A 6747-nucleotide genomic window follows, 5' to 3' on the forward strand; every position below is an offset into this window, starting at 1 on the left:
CCTCTGACCGCCAGCTGATTATTGACACACAGGTCAAAGGTCACCACCCCCGGAGCTGCTGATTGGTGGAGACAGGCGCGACGTCAGCAAGCTGAATGAAGCAACTGCTGAGAAAATTTAATTTACAATAAAATTATTAAAAACACCAACAAAGACTGAAAATACTAAATAAAGTTATATTTAATTTACAATAAAAAGATTTTTTTAAAAATGACTGAAAATACTAAATAAAGTTACTTTTAATTTACAATAAAAATATATAAAAAACAAAGAATGACTGAAAATACTAATGTTACATTTAATTTACAATAAAATGATATAAAAAAACCCACCAAGAATGATTGAAAATACTAAAGTTACATTTAATAGAATAAGTAAATCCTGAAACAAATAATAACTGAAAAAAAACATTCAGTGGGACCAAAAATGTAATAAAATCATATAAAATGATGTGAAAAATAGCAAAAAGACCTCATTATTTAACAGCAATAACACAAAGATTTAGAAAATTAAATGAAAATAAATCCAGGAAATGATGTGAATTATAATCTAAACAATAAGAAGAACAATCAAAAGAATCTGTTCAGTGATAAATGAAATAAAATCACTAATGTCTGTCAGAGATGAGTCAGTATGAATATTAGAATAAACAGCTCAGTAAATAATAAATGTTAAAATGTTTTTATGGTTTTATTAACATCTGGGCCTTCATGAAACAGTCTGACTGTTTTTTACACATTCAGTAAATAATCTTCTGATGTTTCCTGGTCCAGCTCTGAAACAGTTTAATCTTTAATGAAATTGGAGGTTTTTATTCAGTCACACATTCTTCACATTCATCTCCTCAGAGAGTCATGTGATCAGCAGAACATCGATTAGAACCGGAGAACCGTAGTGGAACGAAACTCCAGCAGAATATTCTGGATTTCTACTGCTTTTTCTTCACTTTGAGGAAGAAATTCAGGCTGGAAGAGAGAAAACAGGAAGCAAAGTGGGAGAAAAAATGATATAACAGCTGCAGATTAATTATCAGTTAATCTAAATGATGATTAAGATTCTTATACACATACAATCCCCCCCCCCACACACACACACACATATATATATATATATATATATATATATATATATATATATGTGTGTGTGTGTGCATTGTGTGTGTTTGTATATATACATATAATTGCAACATTAATGTAAATATGTAACAATAGGTGACCTGAACTGGTGCACAGTGTCTCAGTGGTTAGCACCAATGCCTAGAAGGTCCCTGGTCCTGGTCCTGGGATCTTCTTGCATGGAGTCTCCATGTTCTCCTGTACATGTGTGGGTTTTCTCCAGGTTTTGGTCCAGGTCCTTAGAGCTGGACCATCATCATTCCAGATGATGGATGGATGGATGGATGATGGTTGGATGGATGGATGCATGGATGATGGTTGCATGGATGATGGATGATGGTTGGATGATGGATGGATGATGGTTGGATGGATGGATGGATGATGGATGGCTGGATGGGTGATGGATGGATGATGGATGGATGAGGGATGGATGATGGATGACGGATGGATGGATGGATGGATTCAATTCAATTTTCAATTCAATTTTATTTATATAGCGCCAATTACAGTCAAATTGTCTCGAGACGCTTTACAGAACCCATATGCCTGACCCCCAGAGCAAGCCAAAAGGCGACAGTGGCAAGGAAAACACCCTTTTAACAGGGAAAAAAACCTCGAGCAGAACCCGGCTCTAATGTGGGGGGAACCATCTGCCTGCTGGCCGGGCAGGTTGAGAGGGACAGAAGAGGTAGAGAGGTAGAGATAGAGGGGTAGAGATAGAGATAGAGGGATACAGATAGAGGGGTAGAGATAGAGAGGTGGGGGGTGGGACACAAGGACCATAAAACACAGCCACACATCTGAAGCATCCAGCATCCAGCTCTGGGACCAGGGACACTCGGAGAAAGGACACAGAAAGAAACAGAGTGAATGTAATGCAATAATGGTATATATAGTAAATACATAGGTAGTTAGAGAAGGGCTCAGTGCATCCAGAGAGGTTCCCCAGCAGCCTAGGCCTATAGCAGCATAACTAGGGGCAAACTAAAGGGACGTCAAGAGGGGAAGTCAGTTGTGCAAATGAAAACACCAGCTCACCCCGTCAGGGTCACCCAGTCAGCCCTAACTATAAGCTTTGTCGAAAAGGAAGGTTTTAAGCCTGGTCTTAAAAATAGAGAGGGTGTCCGCCTCCCGAACCCAAACTGGGAGCTGGTTCCACAGGAGAGGTGCCTGATAACTGAAGGCTCTGCCTCCCATTCTACTTTTAGAGATTCTAGGAACAACAAGTAAGCCTGCAGTCTGAGAGCGAAGAGTTCTGCTAGGGTAATATGGTACTATCAGGTCTTTAAGATATGATGGAGATTGGTTGTTAAGAGCTTTATATGTCAGAAGAAGGATTTTGAATTCTATTCTAGATTTAACAGGGAGCCAATGAAGAGAAACCAATATAGGAGAAATATGATCTCTCTTGCTAACTCCCGTCAGTACTCTGGCTGCAGCGTTTTGGATTAGCTGTAGATGTTTCAGAGAGCTATTGGGACAACCTGATAATAAGGAATTACAGTAGTCAAGCCTAGAAGTAACAAATGCATGGACTAGTTTTTCTGCATCACTCTGAGACAGGATGTTCCTGATTTTCACAATATTTCTCAGGTGGAAAAAGGAAGTCCTACAGATTTGTTTTATGTGCGAGTTAAAGGACATGTCCTGGTCAAAGATAACACCGAGGTTCCTCACAGTAGTACTGGAGGCCAATGTAATGCCATCCAGAGTAACTATATGCTTTGAAAGCAATTCTCTAAGATGTTTGGGGCCAAATACAATGACTTCAGTCTTGTCTGAATTTAGTAGTAAGAAATTATAGGTCATCCAGGTCTTTATGTCCTTAAGACAATCTTGCAGTCTAGCTAGCTGATTAGTTTCATTTGGCTTCATAGATAAATACAATTGAGTGTCGTCAGCATAACAATGGAAATTAATACAGTGCTTCCTAATAATGTTGCCTAAGGGAAGCATGTATAATGTGAACAGTATTGGTCCTAAGACAGAACCCTGAGGAACTCCATGATTAACCCTAGTATGCTCAGAAGAGTCATTGTTGACATGCACAAACTGGAACCTGTCTGATAAGTAGGATTTAAACCAGTCCAGTGCTGTCCCTTTAATGCCAATAGAATGTTCTAGTCGCTGTAATAAAAGTTTGTGGTCGATTGTATCGAATGCTGCACTAAGGTCCAACAGAATAAGTATAGAGACCAGTCCATTATCTGACGCTATGAGAAGGTCATTAGTAACTTTCACCAGAGCTGTTTCTGTGCTATGATGCACTCTGAAGCCTGACTGAAACTCTTCAAACAGGCTATTCCTTTGTAAATGTTCATATAATTGATTTGCAACTGTTCTTTCCAGAATTTTAGAGAGAAATGGGAGGTTGGAAATTGGTCTATAGTTGGCTAAAACATCTGGATCTAGAGTGGGCTTTTTAAGTAAAGGTTTGATTACAGCAACCTTAAAAGCCTGTGGTACATAACCTGTTACTAGAGAGAGATTAATCAGATCTAACATTGAGGAATTAATTAAAGGTAAAGCCTCCTTGAACAGTCTAGTTGGGATAGGATCTAAAAGACATGTTGATGGTTTGGATGTAGAAACTATTGAAATGAGTTCAGAGAGATGTATGGGGGTGAAAAATTCTAAATATCCATCTGGTCTTACAGCCAATTCTAAAGTATCTGTAATCGATGATACATCTGTGACATTTGCAGGAAGGGCCAGATTAATTTTTTCTCTAATCGTAATAATTTTATTTGTTAAGAAGCTCATGAAGTTGTTACTGCTCAAAGCTAAAGGAATACAAGTTTCAACAGAGCTCTGACTCTTTGTCAGCCTGGCTACAGTGCTGAAGAGAAACCTGGGGTTGTTCTTGTTTTCCTCTATTAAAGATGAATAATATGTTGTCCTGGCATTACGAAGAGCTTTTTTATAAATTACTAGACTTTTTTTCCAAGCTACATAAACTTCCTCTAAATTAGTGGAGTACCACTTCCTTTCCAGCTTTCGGGACGCCTGCTTTAAAGTCCGCAGCTGGGAATTATACCAAGGAGCAGGTCCTCTCTGAGATAGAACTTTCTTTTTTACAGGTGCAACACTATCAAGTGTTGTACGCAGTGAGGCTGCAGCATTATTAACAATATAATCCACTTCTGTGGGGGTAAAATTATAATATTTCCCTTCCATTATATCAGTAAGTGGTGCTGGACTAAATAGAGAGGGTATTATTTCCTTAAATTTAGTCACCGAATTGTGAGACAGACATCTACTGTAATGATATTTATTCTTAACTCCTATACAATCTATTGTTGTAAATTGAAATGTTATCATAAAATGGTCAGAAAGAAGAGGGTTCCGGGGAAATACTGTTAACTGTTTGATTTCTATGCCATAAGTCAGAACGAGGTCAAGGGTATGATTAAAACTATGAGTTGGTTTATTTACATGTTGAGAAAACCCAATTGAGTCTAATATTGAATTAAAAGCAGTCGTAAGGCTGTCACTGTCCACGTCAACATGAATGTTGAAGTCACCCACAATAATGACTTTATCTGAGCTGAGCACTAAATCAGATAAAAAGTCTGAGAATTGAGATAAAAACTCAGAGTAAGGAGCAGGAGGACGATATACAACAACAAATAAAACTGGTTTCTGAGCTTTTAAATCTGGATGAGAGAGACTGAGAGTAAGATTTTCAAATGAACTGTAACTAGGTTTGGGTCTCTGGTTCATTTTTAAGCTAGAGAGGTAAATTGCTGCCACTCCTCCTCCTCGGCCCGTGATTCGAGGAACATGACAGTTAGTATGACTAGTAGGAGTTGATTCATTTAGACTAACATATTCTTCCTGCTGCAACCAGGTTTCAGTCAAGCAGAACAAATCAATCTGGTTATCAGTTATCAAATCATTTACTAACAGAGATTTAGACGAGAGAGATCTAATATTTAACAGACCACATTTAATTGTCCTGTTTCTTCGCTCAGTTGAAATAGTGGTATTAATTTTAATTAGATTTTTATGGTTACTATGTCTTTTGTTTAGTTTTGATTTGCTTAATTTATTGAATTTTGGTGGTCGGGGGACAGACACAGTCTCAATAAAGCTAAGTAATTTACTGGAGGGTGACAGCTGAGAGGAAACTGCAGAGAGGTGTGGAAGACTACAACTCTGCATCCTGGTCTGAACTCTGGGTTGTCATGCTTTAGGAGTTCTAATAAAATCAGCCATATTTCTAGAAATGAGAGCTGCACCAGCCAAAGTGGGATGGATGCCGTCTCTCCTAATCAGACCAGGTTTTCCCCAGAAAGAGCTCCAATTGTCTATAAAGCCAACGTCGTTTGCAGTACACCACGTAGACGACCAGCGGCGAAACGATGCCATACGGCTAAACATATCATCGCTTGTCAGATCAGGCAGGGGTCCAGAGAAAACTACGGAGTCCGACATGGTTTTGGCAAAGTTACACACCGATGCCACACTAACTTTGGTGACCTCCGATTGGCGTAACCGAGTGTCATTACCGCCGACATGAATAACAATCTTACTGTATTTACAATTATCTTTAGCCAGCAGTTTCAAATTTGCTTCTATGTCGCCCGCTCTGGCTCCTGGGAGGCATTTTACTATGGTCGCTGGTGTCGCTAGCTTCACGTTTCTGACTACGGAGCTGCCAATGATCAGAGTTGGTTTCTCAGCGGGTGTGTCATTGAGTGGGGAAAAACGATTAGAAACGTGAAGCGGTTTGTGGTGTGCCGGGACAGCGGGCTTGAGTTTAGGACTACGTTTCCTACGAACTGTCACCCAGCTACCCTGACTTCCCGGCTGCTCGGGAGCTGCTAGGGTACGGCTAGCAGAAGCTACACTAGCAGCTATATTATTGCGGTCCGCACCGGCTAAGGGAGCCTGGCTAACAGCTAGCGGGGTGTTTTCCATGGTGCGGAGCCGCGCTTCCAATTCAGAGAGCCTCGCCTCCAAAGCTACAAACAGACTGCATTTATTACAGGTATCATTATCACTGAAGGAGGCAGAGGAGTAACTAAACATGTGACACACTGAGCAGGAAAGAGAAGGAGAGGAAGAGGGAGAAGCCATGCTAACTGCTAAGTGCTAGGCTAGCGGACAGAGATAACAGATTAACTTAGAATTAAGTACTGAGAGGGTGCGTGAAGAAAACGAGTGTATGTTACGATTCAAATATTACCGCTACACACAGATTTAATGAATATCAAATTAGATGGAGTGGATAAGCTACAACAGTCACAGAACACAATACAGCGCTACAACAGGAAGTGACGCAATACGCTCACCGTAACGTCAGACGTCAGCAGGGAGAACCATCCAAGAACTTCAGAGAGTTTCTTTCAGACGTGGAACAGTGTGGATGGATGATAGATGGATGATGGGTGGATGCCGGATGGATGGATGATGATGGATGATGATGGATGGGTGTATGGATGGATGGATGGATGAGGGATGGATGAGGGATGGATGGATGATGGATTGATGATGGATTGATGACGGATGGATGGATGATGATGGATGGGTGTATGGATGGATGACCGATGGATGATGATGATGGATGGGTGTGTGTGTGTATGGATGGATGGATGAATGAATGAATGATTTTAATCAACCAAATGAA

The sequence above is a fragment of the Amphiprion ocellaris genome, chromosome 24 (genome assembly GCF_022539595.1).
Source record: "Amphiprion ocellaris isolate individual 3 ecotype Okinawa chromosome 24, ASM2253959v1, whole genome shotgun sequence".
Taxonomy (NCBI): domain Eukaryota; kingdom Metazoa; phylum Chordata; class Actinopteri; family Pomacentridae; genus Amphiprion; species Amphiprion ocellaris.